This window comes from Anolis sagrei, chromosome 4 (assembly GCF_037176765.1).
Source record: "Anolis sagrei isolate rAnoSag1 chromosome 4, rAnoSag1.mat, whole genome shotgun sequence".
Taxonomy (NCBI): Eukaryota; Metazoa; Chordata; class Lepidosauria; order Squamata; family Dactyloidae; genus Anolis; species Anolis sagrei.
This window is the reverse complement of record NC_090024.1, coordinates 3,674,941-3,697,755: the sequence shown is the minus strand read 5'-3', so window position 1 is coordinate 3,697,755 and position 22,815 is coordinate 3,674,941. Positions and strand designations below refer to the sequence as shown.

Here is a 22,815-nt window from a genome sequence, read left to right as displayed (position 1 = left end):
CACACAATTAATCAATGAATTAAATGTGTATTATGTATGTGTATAATAAATTACATATATATATATATACACACATTTATAATACACACACACACACATATATATACATATATATATAAAATAAAACATACGCTGCATATCTATAGTGTATGCATATCTATAGTGCATATCTATAGGACATTATATATATATTTATATACACACACACACAATTAATCAGTGAATTAAATGTGTATTATGTATGTGTATAATAAATTACATATATATATACTAAATTCATTAATTCTAACATAGTGTATATGTGTATTATAAATGCACACATATATATATATATGCATTTATAATACACATATACACTATGTTAGAATTAATGAATTTAGTATATATATATGTAATTTATTATACACATACATAATACACATTTAATTCACTGATTAATTGTGTATGTATGTATATATATATATATATATACACATTTATAATACACAGAAACATATGCAATATATTTAATTCACTGATTAATTCTAACATGGTGTAGATGTGTCCAGCAGAGACAGGCAGGCTGGCTCCACTGGAACCAGACTGCGCCTGCGCACTCCACCTCGCTGCCTCTCTGCCTCATCCAACATGGCGGCGGAGCGGGCGCACCACACTTCCGCTCTGGGGCCGGAAGTGTGTCCGGTTGCCATGGCAGCGAGGCTGGGCTGAGTGGGAAAGGGAAGCCAGCCTCGCAGAGGGAAGGCCCGGCTCGGGAAGAGCGGCGGCAGGAGACCAAGTAAGAGTGTGTGTGTGGATTCTGGAAGTTGTAGTCCCTTAAAAGTTACTTTTATAAGGCCTTGAGGGAGCAAAACAGGGGAAACTTGTATCTCTTGGACTACAACTCCCAGCCATAAAGGCTAGAGGGAGATTTTGGGAGTTGTAGTCCAAACAAAGTAACTTTTGCAATGTTGTGTGGATTCTGGGAATTGTAGTCCCATAAAAGTAAGTTTTATAAGGCCCTGGGGGAGCAAAACAGGGGAAACATATCTGTTGGACTACAACTCCCAGCCATAAAGGCTAGAGGGAGATTTTGGGAGTTGTAGTCCAAACAAAGTAACTTTTGCAGTGTTGTGTGGATTCTGGGAATTGTAGTCCCATAAAAGTAACTTTTATAAGGCCCTGGGGAAGCAAAACAGGGGAAACTTATATCTCTTGGACTACAACTCCCAGGATACCCCTACTATTATGGCTAGAGGGAGATTCTGGGAGTTGTAGTCCAAGCAAAGTAACTTTTGCAATGTTGTGTGGATTATGGGAGTTGTAGTCCCATACAAGTAACTTTTGTAAGGCCCTGGGGGAGCAAAACAGGGGAAACAATGTTGTGTGGATTCTGGGAGTTGTAGTCCCATACAAGTAACTTTTATCAGGCCCTGGGAAACATATCTGTTGGACTACAACTCCCAGCCATAAAGGCTAGAGGGAGATTTTGGGAGTTGTAGTCCAAACAAAGTAACTTTTGCAATGTTGTGTAGATTCTGGGAATTGTAATCCCATAAAAGTAACTTTTATAAGGCCCTGGGGGAGCAAAACAGGGGAAACTTATCTGTTGGACTACAACTCCCAGCCATAAAGGCTAGAGGGAGTTTTTGGGAGTTGTAGTCCAAACAAAGTAACTTTTGCAATGCTGTGTGCATTCTGGGAGTTGTAGTCCCATACAAGTAACTTTTATAAGGCCCTGGGGGAGCAAAACAGGGGAAACTTATAACTCTTGGACTACAACTCCCAGGATCCCCTCGCCATAATGGCTGGAGGGAGATTCTGGGAGTTGTAATCCAAACAAAGAAACTTTTGTAATTTATATGCCATTAGAGATATGTCTCGTTCACTTTGATATGTAATGGTTTTTAGGGATGTTTGTGTTTATGTATTGGCTTTGTGTATGTGTGTTTTTGTGAAATGTTATTGTTATAGCATTAGAATACAATTTAAAACTTATTATTATTGTTGTTATTATTATTATTACATTATTACTCCCTTTTGGGACTTGAAGCAGCTTAACTAAAAGCATCAGCATATAATAATAATAATAATAATAATAATAATAATTATTATTATTATTATTATGCTGGAGCACACTACGTTAAACCGCTGACCTGCAGAACTTGCTGACCGAAAGGTCGGTGGTTTGAATCTGGAGAGTGAGCTCCAGCATATGCCAACGTAGCAGTTCAAAAACATGCAAATGCGAGTAGATCAATAGGTACTGCTTCTGCGGGAAGGTAACGACACTCCATGCAGTCATGCCAATGGCCATATGACCTTGGAGGTGTCTATGGACAACGCCGGCTCTTTGGCTTTACTGTATTATTTTACTAACACAAAAGCACAGTATGTCACAGCAAACGAGATCTCTCTGCTGGATTTCGTATCACAAAATCACAAGTCGAACCCTTCCCAAGCGTCTAGGACTGTGTGATGTATTTCCGAATGATGCGCGCAGATCCAAGTCAGGTGTCCTTTTGCAGTTGACAGATTGTGATTTTGTCAATGTGTATTGTTTCCAAATGCCGGCTGAGATCTTTTGGCACAGCAACCAGTGTGCCCATTACCACTGGGACCGCTATCAGCCGCTATCAAGACCTCAAAATCGAACTGCAAAGGTTCTGGCATCAACCAGTACAGGTGGTCCCAGTGGTTTTATTTACTCGACATATATATAAATAAAACCACTGATACCACCTGTACTGGTTGATGCCAGAACCTTTGCAGTTCGATTTTGAGGTCTTGATAGCGGCTGAGTTTATTATTATTATTATTACTATTATTACTACTATTATTATCATTATTTGAAACACAACAAGATGAGTCCACAGCAGACAAGATCACTCTGCTGGCTGTTGTATGGGATCACACGTCAGACACTTCTCAAGTATCTAGGACTGTGTGATGTATCGGCAAATAATGTGTGCAGATCCCAGTAAGGTGGCCTTCTGCAGCTGGCAGATGGTAATTTTGTCAGCGCCGATTGTGTTTAAGTGCAGGCCAAGGTCTTGAGGCACTGCATCAGAACATGAGGAAGAACTTCCTGACTGAGAGCCGTTCAGCAGTGGAACTCTCTGCCCCGGAGTGTGGTGGAGGCTCCTTCTTTGGAAGCTTTTAAACAGAGGCTGGAAGGCCTTCTGTCAGGGGTGATTTGAATGCAATATTCCTGCTTCTTGGCAGAATGGGGTTGGACTGGATGGCCCATGAGGACTCTTCCAACTCTTTGATTCTATGATTCTATGCACCCATTGTGCCAATCACCACTGGGACCACCTTTACTGGTTTGTGCCAGATTCTTTGCAGTTCAATTTTTAAATCCTCATATTGTGTCAGCTTTTCCAGATTATTATTATTATTATTATTATTATTATTATTATTATTATTATTAGAAACACAACAAGATGAGTCCACAGCAAACAAGGTCACTCTGCTGGCTGTTGTATTGGATCACATGTCAGACGCTTCCCAAGTGTCTAGGAGTGTGTGATGTATTGGCGAGTAATGTGTGCAGATCCCAGTAGGGTGGCCTTTTGCAGCTGGCAGATGGTAATCTTGTCAGCGCCGATTGTGTTTAAGTGCAGGCCAAGGTCTTTAGGCACTGCACCCAATGTGCCGATCACCACTGGGACCACCTTGACTGGCTTGTGCCAGTCTTTGCAGTTTGATCTTTAAATCCTCATATTGTGTCAGCTTTTCCAGTTGTTTCTCTTCAATCCTGTTGTCACTTGGGATTGCAACATCAATGACCCTGTTTTTTAACACGAGTGTAAAGGCGGCATAACAAGGAGATTGGTCTATAGCTTTTTGGGTCATTGCGGTCTTTGCCTGGCTTCAAGATGGCAATGACTCTTGCTTTCCTCCAGATTTTGGGGATCTGACAGGATGCAGTGCAGTTGTTCATCAGTTCCAGCAGTCAGCACCTTGCTTTTGGACCAAAGTTCTTGATTTGTTCCATCCATAGATCATCCAGGCCAGCTGCTTTGCCATTCTTACATTTATTGAGAGCCATTTCCAATTCAGTAGATGTAAAAGGTTCATGAAGGTTGTTCAACCTTCCATGTTCCAACATCCATGTTCAACATTTACACAAATGGCCATCCACTGCCAGAAGGGACAGAGAGTTTCATCAATGCTGATGATCGTGACATTGCCACTCAAGCAGGGAGCTTTGAGATGGTTGAACAGAAGCTCTCCGAAGCTCTAGGTGCTCTTACTGCCTATTACAGGGAAAACCAGCTGATCCCTAACCCATCGAAAACACAGACATGTGCTTTTCACCTTAGGAACACACAAGCATCCTGAGCTCTGAGGATTATTACCTGGGAAGGAATCCCACTGGAGCATTGCAGCGCACCCAAATACCTGGGAGTCACCCTGGACCGTGCTCTGACCGTACAAGAAGCACTGCCTGAACATCAAGCAAAAAGTGGGTGCAAGAAACAATATCATACGAAAGCTGACTAGCACAACCTGGGGATCACAACCAGACATAGTGAAGACATCTGCCCTTGCGCAGGTGGTGCAATACCAGCTAGACAGTGTAATTTCTCCAGTGGTGTGGGGCGCAGACACCCTGTGATAATGCGGCATGTCTCATTAAGAGCCACATCTCCTGTTTTAGTGTGGTGAGATGTGTTCAACACTGGGCATGCGTACTCAGCAGCGGAGTAGCACAGCGCACTTTTTGCTTGATGTTCAGCAGCGCTTCTTTTAGGTCAGAGCACGGTCCAGAGTGACTCCCAGGTGTTTGGGTGTGCTGCAGTGCTCCAGTGGGATTCCTTCCCAGATGAGGAAGGAGGAAGGAAAGAGAGAAGGAAGGAAGGATGGATGAAAGGGTGGGAGGAGAAAAAGGGAGTGAAGGAGGAAGGAAAGAGAGGAGGATGGACGAAAGGGTGGAAGGGAAGGAGAAAGAGGAAGGGAAGAGGAAGGAAGGAAGGAAGGAAGGAAGGAAGGAAGGAAGGAAGGAAAGAATGGTGTGAGAGAGGAGAGCCTGGGAAAAGAGCCCAAGGGACCACATCTGGTCCCCCGAGTCTGGGTTTGCTCATACCTGTATTAATTACGGTAGTGGATATATACTGAGTTTGCATTTTCTAATGCTCTTTATTAGAAATTGTTAGCTGAAGACTTCCTTTTTAACATTTCCATAGCATAGCATTTCTATGTATATTCTGCCCTCTTGTGGTTCCACCTGAGTGCTACATACATAGTTACTTATTTATTTGTGTTTTGGGTCCTAACTGTAGACAGAATGATTTTTTTAAAAGTTTAAACCCCACCATTCTTTAAGTTGGGCAATGAAGGGTATATGTGTCTGGTTTGGTCCAGATCCATTGAGCCATATAGGAGCATTTGTGGAATAAACATACATACATAGGTTCAATTAAATTTAAATATTTAGAAATAATATTTTAAAATAATAATGGATTTTATATGTTTTTATATTGTTATGTTGATTGTTTTTAATTGTATTTTTTTGTGAATGTCTGGCATCGAATTGCCAATCTGTAACCTGCCTTGAGTCACCTTAGGGCTGAGAAAGGTGGGCTAGAAATATAGTAAATAAATACATTTTCGAATCCCCACTTGACCGTGAGCCCCGAGCAAGTCACACTCTCTCAACCTCAGAGGAAAGTTTGCCAAGAAAAAAAAAAACCCCATGAAAGGAATGCCATTATTTGGAAGCGGCTCGAAGGCACACAACAATTACGACGCATGCATGCGCTTAATTTTAGTTGCTACCTAATTGGTTTCTTTGATGGCATTCTAAATGAACAACTGCCATCTGGGGGTTTTGGGAAATGTGATCTTGAACTTTTGGACAAGACCAATTTGCATGCATATCCAATTGTAAAAGCGAAATAACTGTGAGCGTAGGGCCAGGCTTCATGCGAGTCCTTCAGCAAACAAGGTGCCTTCTATGTATTGAACTTCCTTGTTACATTTCTCTATACTTATCAGGCGAGCGTCTCATCCTTGCTGTGCTTTGTGTTCCGCTGCAAGGAGAAAATGGTAGTTTCTGTGTCTCTCATTCCAGGCAGAGAACAATGAGTGCTTAATGGGCCGAATTCCTGAAACCGTTTTTGTGCCCAGAGAGTGTTTAGACTGAGCGCCGACGCTGGAAAGACCAGTTTTCCAAAATTCCGCAGCCGTTGTGATGTCAGGCTCATTTGGACCTCATTAACCTCTCCCAAGGAAATATCCTGCTCTCATTCCTGCTGGGACTTGGCATCCTTTCTCTGGCACATCCTGGCAAGAGACGAAAACCGGCATGCCTTGCCACTCAGTTTCAAACCTGAAAAGCCACTTTCCTGTTCCTTCTCTCCATCATTGGTTTACAGTGAAGGCACAAAAGCATAAACTTCTCTGAGATGGACTCATATCGTTTTAGTTTGTTTTGCTTTGTATTTATTGATTTTCTTTATTTTTATCCTGATATCGGATTCAATTGAGGCCATGGTGGTACAGCGGGCTAAACTGCTAAGCTGCAGAATTTGCTGACTGGAATGTCAGTGATTCAAATTCGGGTAGCGGGGTGAGCCCCACTGTTAGGTCCAGCTTCTGCCAACCTAGCAGTTCCAAAGTATGAAAATATGAGTAGATCAATAGGTACTGCTTCAGTGGGAAAGTAATGGCACTCCCTGCAGTCATGCCTGTGGCCACATGACCTTGGAGGTGTCTGTGGACAACGCCGGCTCTTCAGCTTAGAAATGGAGATGACTGTCCTGGGCCCGGTCTTGTTCAACATCTTTATTAATGACTAAGATGAAGGGCTAGGAGACATAATCATCAAGTTTGCAGACGACACCAAATTGGGAGGGAGAGCCAAGACTCCAGAGGACAGGAGCAGGATTCAAAGGGATCTCGACAGATTAGAGAGATAATTGGCCAAAACTAACACAATGAAGTTCAACAGGGACAAATGCAAGATACTCCACTTTGGCAGAAAAAATGAAATGCAAAGATACAGAATGGGGGACAATGCCTGGCTCGAGAGCAGGACGTGTGAAAAAGATCTTGGAGTCCTCGTGGACAACAAGTTAAACATGAGCCAGAAATGTGATGTGGCGGCAAAAAAAGCCAATGGGATTTTGGCCTGCATCAATAGGAGCCTAGTGTCTAGATCTAGGGAAGTCATGCTCCCCATGCTCTAGTCCGCTCTGGTTAGACCACACCTGGAATATTGTGTCCAATTCTGGGCACCACAATTCAAGAGAGATATTGACAAGCTGGAATGTGTCCAGAGGAGGGCGACTAGAATGATCAAGGGTCTGGAGAAAAAGCCCTATGAGGAGTGGCTTAAGGAGCTGGGCATGTTTAGCTTGAAGAAGAGAAGGATGAGAGGAGATATGATAGCCATGTATAAATATGTGAGAGGAAGCCACAGGGAGGAGGAGGGAGCAAGCTTGTTTTCTGCTTCCTTGGAGACTAGGACGCGGAACAATGGCTTCAAACTACAAGAGAGGAGATTCCACCTGAACATGAGGAAGAACTTCCTGACTGTGAGAGCCGTTCAGCAGTGGAACTCTCTGCCCCGGAGTGTGGTGGAGGCTCCTTCTTTGGAAGCTTTTAAACAGAGGCTGGATGGCCATCTGTCAGGGGTGATTTGAATGCAATATTCCTGCTTCTTGGCAGAATGGGTTTGGACTGGATGGCCCATGAGGTCTCTTCCAACTCTTTGATTCTATGATTCTACTGCTTTGGCGGAAAAGTAATGGCACTCCCTGCTGTCATGCCTGTGGCCACATGACCTTGGAGGTGTCTGTGGACAATGCCGGTTCTTCGGCTTAGGTATGGAGATGACCACCAACCCCCAGAGTCGGACACAACTGGTCTTAATATCAAGGGGAAACCTTTACTATGGGGGTCTCACAACAAATATGATGCCAAATTGTTGTTGTTGTTGTTGTTGTTGTTGTTGTTGTTAGTATTAGTGTTGTTGTTAGTATTAGTATTTATACCCCACTTTTCTTTGCCAAAGGAGACTCAACTAAAACAAAGGAGACTCAACTAAAACAACCTCACCTCTGAGGATGCTTGCCATAGATGCAGACGAAATGTCAGGAGAAATGCCTCTAGAACATGGCCATATAGCCCGAAAAAACCCACAAGAACTTAGTAAAACAATATAGATGGAAGTAAAGTATGAATGTACACATTTAAGATATTTGTGTCATGAGATATTGTGTTCATTGAGTTGTTGTAGGTTTTTTCGGGCTGTATGGCCATGTCCTAGAGCAGGGGTCCTCAAACTTTGTAAACAGAGGGCCAGGTCACAGACTGTTGGAGGGCCGGATTATAATTTGAACAAACATGAATGAATCCCTATGCACAGTGCACATATCTTATTTGTGTTGCAAAAAAAGAACCACTTTAAAAGAATACAATAATTAAAATGAAGAATAATTTTAACAAATACAAACTTTCTAGTATTTCAATGGGAAGTGTGGGCCTGCTTTTGGCTGATGAGATAGGATTGTTGTTGTTGTTGTGAGCTTTCAAGTCATTTCAGACATAGGTTGACCTGAGCGAGGGCCGGGTAAATGCCCTTGGAGGGCTGTATCCGGCCCCTGGGCCTTAGTTTGAGGACCTCTGTTCTAGAGGCATTCTCTCCTGACGTTTCACATGTATCTGTGGCAAGCATCCTCAGAGGTAGTGAGGTATTGTGTTCATTGTTAGCTGCCTTGAGTCCCTGTATTGGAAGAAAGGCAGGATAAAATAAATAAGAATGGGTCTTGGAGGCAATGGGTGCGTCAACACTGTAGAATTCATGCAGTTTGATCTCATTGATCTCACAATACTCCAGAGGACAGGAGCAGGATTCAAAACAATCTTGACAGATTAGAGCAATGGACCAAAACTAACAAAATGAAGTTCAACGGGGACAAATGCAAGATACTCCACTTAGGCAGGAAAAATGAAATGCAAAGATATAGAATAGTGGATGCCTGGGTCGAGAGCAGTACGTGTGAAAAAGATCTTGGAGTCCTTGTGGACAACAAGTTAAACATGAGCCAACTATGTGATGTGGCGGCAAAAAAAGCCAATGGGATTTTGGCCTGCATCAATAGGAGCCTAGCGTCTAGATCTAGGGAAGTCATGCTACCCATGCTCTATTCTGCCTTGGTTAGACCACACCTGGAATATTGTGTCCAATTCTGGGCACCACAATTCAAGAGAGATATTGACTCTAAGCTGGAATGTGTCCAGAGGAGGGTGACTAAAATGACCAAGGGTCTGGAGAACAAGCCCTATGAGGAGCGGCTTAAGGAGCTGGGCATGTTTAGCCTGAAGCAGAGAAGGCTGAGAGGAGATATGATAGCCATGTATAAATATGTGAGAGGAAGCCACAGGGAGGAGGGAGCAAGCTTATTTTCTGCTTCCCTGGAGACTAGGATGCAATTCCATCTGAACTTGAGGAAGAACTTCCTGGCTGTGAGAGCCGTTCAGCAGTGGAACTCTCTGCCCCGGAGTGTGGTGGAGGCTCCTTCTTTGGAAGCTTTTAAACAGAGGCTGGATGGCCATCTGTCAGGGGTGCTTTGAATGCAATATTCCTGCTTCTTGGCAGAATGGGGTTGGACTGGATGGCCCAGGAGGTCTCTTCCAACTCTTTGAATCTATGATTCTATGATTCTATTGGAACTGCCAGTGCTACTAAATCACAAAATTGTAGTTTTATAAGGTCTTTGACCTTCACTGCCCAAGAGTGCTGGTGCCTCATCAAATGACAACTTCCAGGATTCCATAGCCTTGAGCCAGAGCAGTTAAACCGAGGTCAAACTGTATTGATCCCATAGCTTAGAATAGATGAATCCCAGGCAAGATTGAAAAATCAACATGCTTAGTATGTGTGTGAGCGCGTGCAGGCCTACACAACAGAAATGGGCTATTGAGATTTTTCCAACGAATCTGAGGTGGTTGTGAGAAGAACCAGTTGCATGGTTGTTATAGCTTTGTCCAATGTCTTTGGAAACTGAAGCTTTCCAAGAGGCACCGGCACCATCTGTCCTGCTCAGGTCCGGTCTTGCCAACTCTGTCCAGCCATTACTTCCCTGGCTGAATCCATCTGTAGCATCAACTGCTTTATAATTTCCTCAGCATTATTGTTTCCCCCCAAGTGAGTGGCATAATTTCATGATACGCTCAAAGTAATAATCGCCTTGGCTTTGTCATCTGGATTTCTAGGTAGAATTCAGGCTTGATTCGCTCTCTGATCCACTTATTTGTCTTTTTAGTTGTGCTGTCGCACGCTGGGCCTGTGCATCAGACTGTAGACAGGACATAAATTCTGTGTGCCCAATGGGATGCCAGGGCTGCCTCAAATTAAAAACCCTTGGATTTCCTTAAAACAGAGTCTTTAGATTGCTTAAAGGTTCAACAAAGTTCTTCATTAATTAAAACAAACAGGTACTTTAAGGCTTTCTTAACAGTCTATTGGCTCTTTCAATCTTGTCCACAGGGAACAGGCACTATCTTCATGACTGGTATTTTAACTAATGGGGAAATCCTTAACTTCTAATCTTGGCAGTCTTTCTTTGCCTCTGTTGGCGTGGAGCCCCTACACCCGGTACCAACTGCACCTGGCTTCCGCGAGAGACCCTTACCAAGCAGAGCTTTGTAGACTTCCAGAGGAAAAAGGAGTTCAGGTTTCGGTGATGGCTGGCTGAAGTCCCTCAGCAAAGGAGCTGTAAGGCTATATAATCCTTGGCCAAGCTGTAGGGCTGTATAACCCCGGCCAAGCTTTAGAAGATGAAGCTTTCTACAGGAGCTCTTGGTTTTATGTCCTGCTTGGAAAGCTTCTCTGTGTGCACTGACCCAAAAAGGCTCCTATTCCCTCCAAAAAACTCAAAAAGGGGGTGGGACCAGGGAACCTAACTATAATTGACAGGTGGCTTGCCCTATGATCGCAGCCAAAAGAAGCCACCTATCTGCAGAGCCCCTGAAACTTAGGACTGTAACAAACATTCAGTGCAAAGCAAACAAAATTGGAGCTCCTGGTGCAGTTGTATCTGCACATTAGTAATTCATAATATTTCCTTTGGCTCTGCATTTGAGAAGAGTTGATGTTTACCCTGTCAGTTTTCTTCACAATTCTTCTTTCAGAATTATACATAGAAATGAGGAATATGATGGCCTACCAGTAGAAGTTGTCTCACATCCATATCTTTCCAAGCAATCCATAGTTTTGCATCATCGATAAAGCACTGGCCTGCCTTCTTTTGAAATTCTTTGGTGTGTTTCAGTATTCAGTGTATTTTTGCAATATGATACCTAGTGCCTCCTCTTTTCCTGAACCCAGCTTAGACATCTGGGGGTATTTTTTGAACTATTTTGAGTATTCCTTTGCTTTCATGGGGAATTAATCCAAACATCCTGTGATTGCTGTGATCCCCAATGTCCATTTCCATGAGGATTGGGATGCGCATTATGCATTCCCAGTCTGTGGTGCGATGCTTGGTTTTCCATATTTGTTGACAGATTGGAGTTGGAACTGGAGTAGATTCTTGACTTTGTCAATTGAAGCAGCTCCGGTGGTATGCCGTCTGTTTTCTGGAGATTTGACCTTCAACTTATGGTGATGGTGAATGAGAGATCTCCACCTTTTCCTATCATCTACTGCACTGATAGCATTCAAACACTGTTCAGAAGTAGTGCGCCGTCCTTGATGTCTAGGAACAAGGGTGCACAGGGCTTTGAAAATGTACTTTTTGGGGTGCATTCCTTTGAATGATGGGAATTCAAGTCCAGCAACAGGCAAAGGGCCCCAGGTTTCCCAGCTTTGGAATGGGGGAGAGATCCTCTGAGTGGAACATTAAATGTTTGGCAGTGACTTCAGCATTTCTCTCCCTCTGCTCCTCAAAAAAGGGAGTTGAATTATGAAGCTGTTCTTCACCTGGTCCTTTGGTTGTCCTCCACAGTTGGAGGTGCTTGCTCCTATTTTCCTTTTTTAAAACGCCCTTTTCTCTATGCAGGACTCTATGAGATTGGAGAAGAAGTGGCTGGCAGTTCTCACTGTGGGTGTGCTAATGGTTTAAACTGGGATTAATTTAAACTGGGCGGGATTCCGGTTTTTCTAGCCTTCTGTTGACTTTTGCTAGTTCCCTTTATGCAAAGTATTACTGCATTGTCCTTCTCTGATTTCTTTTCCTCCTTTTTCTTCTTCCTCTTCCTTCTCCTCCCCCCTTTCTTCCTCTTCTTCTCCTCCCTCCCTTTCTTCCCCCAATTCTTCTTTCCCCTCCTCTCCTCTTGTTCTCCTTCTCCTCTTCCTCTTCCTTCTCCTTGTTGTTGTCTTCCTCCATTTCTTTTCATTCTCCTCCATTGTCCCCTTCATTCTTACCCTCCTCTTCCTTCTTCCTCTTCTTCTTTCTCTGCATCCTTTTCTTCTTCACATTCTTTTTGTCTTTTTCTATTTCTTCTTTTCCTCCTCCTCCTCCTCCTCCTCATTTCTTCTCATTTGTTGTCTTCCTCCATTTCTTTTCATTCTCCTCCATTCTTCTTTCTTCTTTCTCTCTTTCCCTCCTTTTCCTCCTTCCTCTTCTTCTTTCTCCACCTTCTTTTCTTCTTCTCATTCTTTTTGTCTTTCTATTTCTTCTCGTCTTCCTCCTCCTCCTTTCTCCTCATTTATTATCTTCTTCCATTTCTTTTCATTCTCCTCCATTCTCCTCTTCTTTCTCTCTTTCCCTCCTCCTCCTCCTTCTTTCTCCGCCTCCTTTTCTTCTTCTCATTCTTTTTGTCTTCTACTTCTACTACAACTACTACTACTTCTCTTCCTCCTTTCTCCTCATTTGCTGTCTTCTTCTATTTCTTCCACTCCTTCTTCCTCTTCTCATTCTTGTTTAGTTCTTTTATTTCTTCTCCTTCTCCTATACCTCCCCCCCTTCTTTGTCTCCATCTTCCTCTCCATCTTCCTTCTTTTTCTCCTCTCTCTCCTCCTCCTCCTCCTCCTTCTCTGTTCTGTTTTGAGGACCCATCCATCACAGTACCCTCGAATGGTTTTGGCACAAACAGCTGCCTCAGCCCTTTTCCAACCGGTTGGCAGTGGAAGCCGCCCGGCCCTCTTTGCAAACGGTCCCCCTGCAAACATGACCACTGTGTCTGGGTCTTGTGCCAAGCAAATTCATCCTCTGCTTCTCTCTTTCTCTCTGTAAATATTTCATCTTGTCAGCATCCCCTCCCTTCTGGCCTAGATTTTGGTAGCCAGCCTCCTTGGCTCCCATGCGCTTGGGATTCCTGGTTTCCCTTGCCCTGTTCCTCCCTGAATGCACACCACACTTCCTTGCCTCATTCCACTTGTTGAAGCTGAGCAACTACAAGAGAATTTGAGGAATTGAGCCTGTTTCTGCCCAGGTCTTTCCATCTGGGCAGCCTTCTTGCAGGGTTGGGAGGCATGATGGATAATTGGAGCAGGAGTCCCTGGAAAGATCGTGCCAAATAAAAGAGTATTGTGCCCAAATATGAGGGCAGGAGGGTCAAACAGGAAAAAAAACCCCTTGGTTCTCCTGGCTGGTTTTGCAACAACGGTATTATAGATGATAGCACCATATGTACTTTGGAGGTAGAAGGGTTCTTCCACAATTGTCCACTGCTCTGAATGACTTCAAACTATAGAATGCGAATTAGACAATATTCCAAGGGCCATCTTGAAATGCTCAAGGACCTCCAAAAAGGTGGGTCCACTACCATCCAAAGCAGTCTGTTCCCTTCTTAAACAGCTCCGACCATAAATAAATCCTTTATAATGTTTAGGTGGAATCTATTTTCCTTCAGTTCGACCCACCACTGAAGGATGCTTGTCCAACCTCTGCTTAAAGATCTCTGTGAAGGAGAGTCCATCGTTCTCCTGTGAGGCACGTTCTACTTTTGAGCAGCTCTTAAACTGAATGAGGTTTCCCTAATGTTTAGGTGGATTCTCTAAACCAGGGGTCTGCAAACTTTTTAAACAGAGGGTCAGGTCACTGTCCCTCAAACTATTGGAGGGCCGGATTATAATTTGAATTTTTTTTAATGAATTCCCATGCACACTGCACATATCTTGCAGTGCTTCTCAACTTTGGGTCCCCAGATGTTTTTGGCCTACAACTCCCAGAAATCCCAGCCAGTTTACCAGCTGTTAGGATTTCTGGGAATTGTAGGCCAAAAACATCTGGGGACCCCAGGTTGAGAACCACCGTGTAGTGCAAAAAACACTTTAAAACAATATAGTAATTAAAATGAAGAACAATTTTAACAAATATAAACTTATTAGGAGGTTGAGAAAGGACGGGATATAAGAGCCCTAAATAAATAAATAATAAATTAGTATTTCAATGGGAAGTGTGGGCCTGCTTTTGGATGATGAGATAGAATTGTTGTTGTTATGTGCTTTCAACTCATTTCAGACTTAGCGAGGGGTGGGTAAATGACCTTGGAGGGCTGTATCCGGCCCCCGGGCCTTAGTTTGAGGACCCCTGCTCTAAACATTAGGTGGTTCATGTTTTGGTGGTGTTCTGTGCTACAGAAACAAGGTCCCTCCCTCTTTCACATGGCATCCCTTCAGAAGTCTCATGCCACCTTTTCAGTTTTCTGTTGTCTAAAGTCAATATGCCCAGCACCCGAAGTAATTCCGCATAAGTCCAGTCTGCTTCAATAGGAGTCTAGTGTCCAGACCAAGGGAAGTCTGATTTGCTTTGGCCTGATTTCACTTGGAATAGTCCAGTTCTGGACCTCACAATTCAAGGAGATGGACAAGATGAGAGGTGTCCTGAGAAGGGCAATCAGAGTGGCCAAAAGGTCTGGAAACTATGAATCCCTCTGAGGAGTGACTGAAGGAGCTGGGTATGTTTAGCTTCGAGAATACAAAGCTGGTGGGGAACACGAGAGTCCTGTTTAACATCTGAAAGGAGGTCCCATTGAGGAATCATAGAATCATAGAATCAAAGAGTTGGAAGAGACCTCAGGGCCATCCAGTCCAACCCTGTTCTGCCAAGAAGCAGGAATATTGCATTCATATCACCCCTGACAGATGGCCATCCAGCCTCTGTTGAAAAGCTTCCAAAGAAGGAGCCTCCACCACACTCCGGGGCAGAGAGTTCCACTGCTGAACGGCTCTCACAGTCAGGAAGTTCTTCCTCATGTTCAGATGGAATCTCCTCTCTTGTAGTTTGAAGCCATTGCTCCATTGCATCCTAGTCTCCAGGGAAGCAGAAAACAAGCTTGCTCTCTCCTCCCTGTGGCTTCCTCTTACATATTTATGCATGGCTATCATATCTCCTCTCAGCCTTCTCTTCTTCAGGCTAAACATGCCCAGCTCCTTAAGCCGCTCCTCATAGGGCTTGTTCTCCAGACCCTTGATCATTTTAGTCGCTCTCCTCTGGACACATTCCAGCTTGTCAATATCTCTCTTGAATTGTGGTGCCCAGAATTGGACACAGTATTCCAGGTGTGCTCTAACCAAAGCGGAATAGAGCATGGGGAGCATTACTTCCCTAGATCTAGACACTATGCTCCTATTGATGCAAGCCAAAATACCATTGGCTTTTTTTGCCGCCACATCACATTGTTGGCTCATGTTTAACTTGTTGTCCACGAGGACTCCAAGATCTTTTTCACACGTACTGCTCTCGAGCCAGGCGTCCCCCATTCTGTATCTTTGCATTTGTTTTTTTCTGCCTAAGTGGAGTATCTTGCGTTTGTCACTGTTGAACTTCATTTTGTTAGTTTTGGCCCATCTCTCTAATCTGTCAAGGAAGGGACAAGCTTGTTTTCTGTTGCTCTATAGACTAGGACACAAAGCCACAGATTCAACCTCCAGAAAAAGAGATGCCACCTAAAAATTGGGAAGAATGTCCTGATAGTAAAACACTGGCACATGCTGCCTGGGAGTCTGGTCGAATCTTCTGCTCTGGAGCTCTTTAAGCAGAGGCTGGGTGGCCATCTGTTTGGGGGGCTTGGATTGTCTCTTCCTTCCTGGCAGAAGAGGGTTGAACTGGATGGCCTTCTATGCTTCTGTAAACAATGCCTGCTAGAACACAATGTAATGGGCCTTGTTTGAATATGCATTTTACAATATTGATATGCCATCACACAACACTCAAGTTTTATATTGCCAGTCTGGGTCACCTTGCACCTTGGTGTTCCTCGAAAGAGGGAAGTTGTCTTTGCTTATAGTTTTTGGACAGAACCGAAGGGTGAAAAGAAAAGGACTTGCAAGTCTGAGCACTTGCAAGCCTGTTCACAGTATTTCTGTGGATCACATCTGATTTTCGGAAGCCACTTTGGGAGCAGGTCATATCCTTTCTGGGCTGGACAGCCCTGGAGAAGTGTTGCCGTGACTTCTTGAGACCTCCTGGAGGCATTTTTGGCAGTCTGTCTTCCTCCTGTTAAGGTTAAGGGCAGTGTGATGTGCCACAGAATTTAGGAGAAAATAAGCCATTGGAGCCCCCAGTGGCGCAGTGGGTTAAAGCACTGAGCTGCTGAGCTTGTTGATCGAAAGGTCGCAGGTTCGATTCCGGGGAGCAGTGTGAGCTTCCACTGTCAGCCCTAGCTTCTGCCAACCTAGCAGTTCGAAAACATGCAAATGTGAGTAGATCAATAGGTACTGCCTGAAGAAGAGAAGGCTGAGAGGAGATATGATAGCCATGTATAAATATGTGAGAGGAAGCCACAGGGAGGAGGAGGAGGGAGCAAGCTTCCTTTCTGCTTCCTTGGAGACTAGGACGCATTGGAACAATGGCTTCAAACTACAAGAGAGGAGATTCCATCTGAACATGAGGAAGAACTTCCTGACTGTGAGAGCCGTTCAGCAGTGGAACTCTCTGCCCCGGAGTGTGGTGGAGGCTCCTTCTTTGGAAGCTTTTAAGCAGAGGCTGGATGGCCATCTGTCAGGGGTGATTTGAATGCAATATTCCTGCTTCTTGGCAGAATGGGGTTGGACTGGATGGCCCATGAGGTCTCTTCCAACTCTTTGATTCTATGATTCTATGATTCTATGCTCCGACGGGAAGGTAACGGTGCTCCATGCAGTCATGCCGGCCACATGACCTTGGAGGTGTCTATGGACAACGCCGGCTCTTCGGCTTAGAAATGGAGATGAGCGCCACACCCCAGAGTCAGACATGACTGGACTTCATGTCAGGGGACAACCTTTACCTTTTAAGCCATTTCAAATGATGACAGAAAAGTGAATTTATATATATTCTAAATTATAAAGTTCTACGTAATCTTTATTAATAAAAATGTAATGTTCATTTGTGGGATTAACATAACTCAAAAACCACTGGACGAATTGACACCAAATTTGGACACAAGACACCTTTCAGGCCAACAATTGACCACTCATAGAAACACTGAAAAACACAACGGAGGGGACTTAAATGCATTTGGCGGGGATGAGAGACAGGGCCTTCTTGGTGATGGCACTCGCTTCCCAGCGAGATAAAGTTGGCTTTATTTATTTATTTATTTATTTCGAAAATTTTTACCCCCGTCCTTCATCCCTCCGGTCTTTCAGGAAGAAATTGAAATCATGGTTCTGGGACCAGGTTTTTGGACAGCAGGCATAACAGCACTTCGGATGTGGAATTGGATTGGAATGGTTATATGGCTAACAATAATGCTTTTAATTGTTTTAATGGAGCCCCCGGTGGTGCAGTGGGTTAAACCCCTGTGCCGGCAGGACTGAAGACCGACAGGTCGCAGGTTCGAATCTGGGGAGAGGTGGATGAGCTCCCTCTATCAGCTCCAGCTCCTCATGCAAAGGGGACATGAGAGAAGCCTCCCACAAGGATGATAAAACATCAAATCATCTGGGCGTCCCTTGGGCCGCTCCTGACACGACAAAAGAAATTGTTTTAATTAATGTTCTATCTATTGTTTTAAATTGTTGTATTTATATGTCACGGCATCAAATTGTTGCTGAGTGTTAGCCCTCCTAAGTCCCCCTTCGGAGGTTGAGAAGGACGGGGTAGAAATAGAATCCTAGAATCCTAGAGTTGGAAGAGACCTCATGGGCCATCCAGTCCAACCCCATTCTGCCAAGAAGCAGGAAAATAGCCTTCGAAGCACCCCCGACTGATGGCCATCCAGCCTCTGCTTGAAAGCCTCCAAAGAAGGAGCCTCCGCCACACTCGGGGGCAGAGAATTCCACTGCTGAACAGCTCTCACAGTCAGGAAGTTCTTCCTCATGTTCAAATGGAATCTCCTTTGTTGTAGTTTGAAGCCATTGTTCTGCGTCCTAGTCTCCAGGGGAGCAGAAAACAATTTATTTACTTTACTTATATACCGCTGTTCTCAGCCTGAAAGCTTGCTCCCTCCTCCCTTTGACTTCCTCTCACATATTTATACGTGGCTATCATGTCTCCTCTCAGCCTTCTTTTCTTCAGGCTAAACATGCCTAGCTCTTTAAGCCGCTCCTCATAGGGCTTGTTCTCCAGACCCTTGATCATTTTAGTCACCATAGAATCATAGAATCATAGAATCCTAGAGTTGGAAGAGACCTCCTGGGCCATCCAGTCCAACCCCATTCTGCCAAGAAGCAGGAATATTGCATTCAAATCACCCCTGACAGATGGCCATCCAGCCTCTGCTTAAAAGCTTCCAAAGAAGGAGCCTCCACCACACTCCGGGGCAGAGAGTTCCACTGCTGAACGGCTCTCACAGTCAGGAAGTTCTTCCTAATGTTCAGATGGAATCTCCTCTCTTGTAGTTTGAAGCCATTGTTCCATTGCGTCCTAGTCTCCAAGGAAGCAGAAAACAAGCTTGCTCCCTCCTCCCTGTGGCTTCCTCTCACACATTTATACATGGCTATCATGTCTCCTCTCAGCCTTCTCTTCTTCAGGCTAAACATGCCCAGCTCTTTAAGCCGCTCCTCATAGGGCTTGTTCTCCAGACCCTTGATCATTTTAGTCACCTTCCTCTGGACACATTCCAGCTTGTCAATATCTATCTTGAATTGTGGTGCCCAGAATTGGACACAATATTCCAGGTGTGGTCTAACCAAAGCGGAGTAGAGCATGGGGGGCATGACTTCCCTAGATCTAGACACTAGGCTCCTCTTGATGCAGGCCAAAATCCCATTGGCTTTTTTTTGCCACCACATCACATTGTTGGCTCATGTTTAACTTGGTGTCCACGAGGACTCTAAGATCTTTTTCACACGTACTGCTCTAGAGCCAGGCCTCATCCCTGATTCTGTATCTTTGCATTTCATTTTTTCTGCTTAAGTGGAGTCTCTTGCATTTGTCACTCCTGAACTTCATTTTGTTAGTTTTGGTCCATCTCTCTAATCTGTCAAGATCGTTTTGAATTCTGCTCCTGCTCCTAAATTGTGTTGACTGCAACACACACAGGTGAGTCTGTACACAGGCCCAAGGCTGCCTCTTGGGACTCACCTCTTGCTCTCACCTTGTCTTTGTGCCTCCTCCTGAACTCTCTCTGAGTTCATCACCTGCCTTGTGTCTTTATGTCTTTATGACACCCTTTGGCATATATCCCGCAGCCTTTTATGGGTTTGGTCTAACTGTGAAATAAGGAAACGAGTCACGTTTCTATGGCTAAAATTGAATTGCTAAGGGATGCTGCAAACAACACAGCACATTACAGCCAGCCTTCCATGTTTTGCAGATTTGATCATTCACGGCTTTGATTTAAACATTATCTCCGGAGGTGCATCTAGACCAGGTATGGGCAAACTTTGGCCCTCCCGCCAGGTGTTTTGGACTTCAACTCCCACAATTCCTAGCAGCCGGTAGGCTGCTAGGAATTGTGGGAGTTGAAGTCCAAAACACCTGGCGGGAGGGCCAAAGTTTGCCCATACCTGGTCTAGATGTAGAATTTGTCTAGTTTGACACAACTTTAAGGTCCCAAAGGCTTGAGTTTTGCTTCCCAGTAGGCAAATACAGCTTGCCAATCCTGGCTCGCCGAGTCAAGTCTTTATTGTTTAACCAATTAGTGCTTTGTCGTTTCCTTTAACGAGGTATCCAGTTTTATTAGCTCTTGCAATAAACGTGTTCTCTGTTTCCTGTAATTGGAGCTAATGCGTAATTTACTGCAAGGAGGGAGAAGGAAGGATTAGCAGGCCACATGCCGTCTTTTCTACGGCAAGGAAAAGCAACTTGTCGTGGGCCCAATTAATGCTGTGTTTTTTTTGTGAGTGGGGGCAGAGGAACCTATAAGGTGTCTGAGCTGCAAAGTAGTCTTTCTGGCATGGCAATATTGTGTATTTTACAGTTTGACAGAATACATCCACTTGGAAGGGTCTACCAAAGGACCGTCCAATTCACCTCCTTCCTGCCATGTCAGAATGCACAATTGAACCATTCTTGACATATGGCTGGTGGATTTTGGGTAGTAACAGTTCAAAAAGGCAGCTTTCCCATTCTTTAGAGCAGGCACAGGCAAACTTGGGCCCTCCAGGTGTTTTGGACTTCAACTCCCACAATTCCTAACAGCCTACTGGCTGTTAGGAATTGTGGGAGTTGAAGTCCAAAACACCTGGAGGGCCCAAGTTTGCCCATGCCTATTCTAGAAGGTCTTCAAGTCACCTGTTGATGTATAGGATTTTCTTAGGCAAGGAATAATCTCAGAGACAGTTTTGCCAGTGCCATCATCATCATCATCATCATCATTATTATTATTATCATCATTATTTATACCCCACTAACATCTCCCGAAGGACTTGATGCGTCTTACAAAGACCAAGGCCGCCAACAAAACAACATAACAATACAGCAATAAAACTCATAAAGCAAACAATAAATATCAAGCAAAAAATAAAACACTAAAAACAATGACACCTTAGCATTTAAAAGCTAAGGCCGGGCCAATGTAATGAACAAGATTTAAAAGTGCTGGGCATGACAGGTGAAATGTAGAAGTTTTGGAGGTAGGTGCAATGTGCAGACAATCCTAAATCTCTAACAAAGTGCATTTGGGACATGGTGCTAGGAGTTTCCTATTCTGGAAAGGCACACTGGAACAGCCACGTCTTCAAGCTCTTCCTAAAGACTGCCAACGTTGGGGCTTGTCTAATGTCCTTGGGGAGAGAGTTCCAGAGTTGGAGGGCCACCACTGTGCCATCCTTTGAAATAGAGCCTCCAGCACTAAGGATTCCTCTGCAACCTCCCATCAAAGACCTAACCATGCCCAGCATACCTGTCTGAATGTATCTCCTTCTATGTCCCACCTCTGAGTTTAAGATCTCTGGGACGAGGGGCAGGGCCTTCTCGGTGGTGGCCCCCCACCTGTAGAATTCACTCCCCGGTGAAATTAGATTATGGATATGCTTGATGGAGTCTCTGACTAAAGAATTTGGCTCAGATAAGGCCACCAGGCTGTTATTGAAACAGAAACAGATTTTAATTGATCAATGTGATTTAATTAGTATTTTATTATGTGTACATTGAAGGCATTTTTTGGTTTTTTAAGTCTCTTCCACTGTGTTTTTCAGTGTTTTTATAAGTGAAGGACACTCGTTAGCCTAATATATGTCTTGTGTCCAAATTTGGTGTCAATTTGTCCAGTGGTTTGTGAGTTATGTTAATCCCACAAATGAACATTACATTTTTATTTATATAGATGTCAGAAGGGAACTGAGGGTACCGTTACACTGTATTTAAGAAAACACAAACAAAGTTAAAACTTGGCATTCTTCCTTTCTGTTGAAATTGTGCACCTGCTTGTGGATGTCAATGGCTTCTCTATCTAGCCTGACATGGTGGTTGTGAGATTGGTCCAGCATTTTTGTGTTCTCCAATAATCTGCTGTGTCCAGGTTGGTTCATCAAAGGGTCTCCAATGACTGACTTCTCTGGTTAAAGTAGTCTGCAGTGACTTTCGTGTTCCTTGATTTGTGTCTGGGCAATGCTGCTGCGTTTGGGGGTCCCTCTGTAGACTTGTCCACAGCTGCATGGTATCTGGTAGATTCCTACAGAGGTGAGAGGATCCCTCTCGTCCTTTGCTGAACGTAGCATTTGTTGGATTTCCTTAGTGGATCACTCTGGAGATATGTATTGTCGAAGGCTTTCATGGCCGGAATCACTCAGTTCTTGTGGGTTTTTTCGGGCTATATGGCCATGTTCTAGAGGCATTTCTCCTGACGTTTCGCCTGCATCTATGGCAAGCTTCCTCAGAGGGTGAGGTCTGCTGGAGCTGGGAAAAAAGGGGGTTTATATATCTGTGGAATGACCAGGGTGAGACAAAAGGCTTTTGTAAGTTGGGCTAGGTGTGAATCTTTTCAGCTGACCATCTTGATTAGCATACAATGGGCTGACTGTGCCTGGAGCAAACTCTTCTTGAAAGGTGATTAGATGTCCCTGCCTGTTTTTCTCTCTACTGTTTTAATTTTAGAATTTTTTAATACTGGTAGCCAGACTTTGTTCATTTTCATGGTTTCTTCCTTTCTGTTGAAATTGTCCACATGTTTGTGGATTTCAATGGCTTCTCTGTGTAGTCTGACATGGTGGTTGTGAGAGTGGTCCATCATTTTTGTGTTCTCAAATTAAAACAGCAGAGAGAAAAACAGGCAGGGACATCTAATCACCTTTCAAGAAGAGTCTCCAGGGAAGCAGAAAACAAGCTTGCTCCCTCCTCCTCCCTGTGGCTTCCTCTCACATATTTATACATGGCTATCATATCTCCTCTCAGCCTTCTCTTCTTCAGGCTAAACATGCCCAGCTCCCTAAGCCGCTCCTCATAGGGCTTGTTCTCCAGACCCTTGATCATTTTAGTCGCCCTCCTCTGGACACATTCCAGCTTGTCAATATCTCTCTTGAATTGTGGTGCCCAGAATTGGACACAATATTCCAGATGTGGTCTAACCAAA

The 22,815-nt window shown here is 44.1% G+C and overlaps 1 protein-coding gene across 2 annotated transcripts in view; it reads left to right on the top strand.

Moving 5' to 3' along the window:
* Positions 1-693: 693 nt before the first annotated feature.
* Positions 694-22,815, top strand: part of PPP1R16A (protein phosphatase 1 regulatory subunit 16A) — a 90,190-nt gene continuing 68,068 nt past the window's right edge. For both annotated transcript variants that reach the window (XM_067467222.1, XM_067467221.1), the window contains exon 1: positions 694-775. The gene's annotated coding sequence lies outside the window, so the exon portion shown is untranslated. The remainder of the gene's footprint in view (positions 776-22,815) is intronic.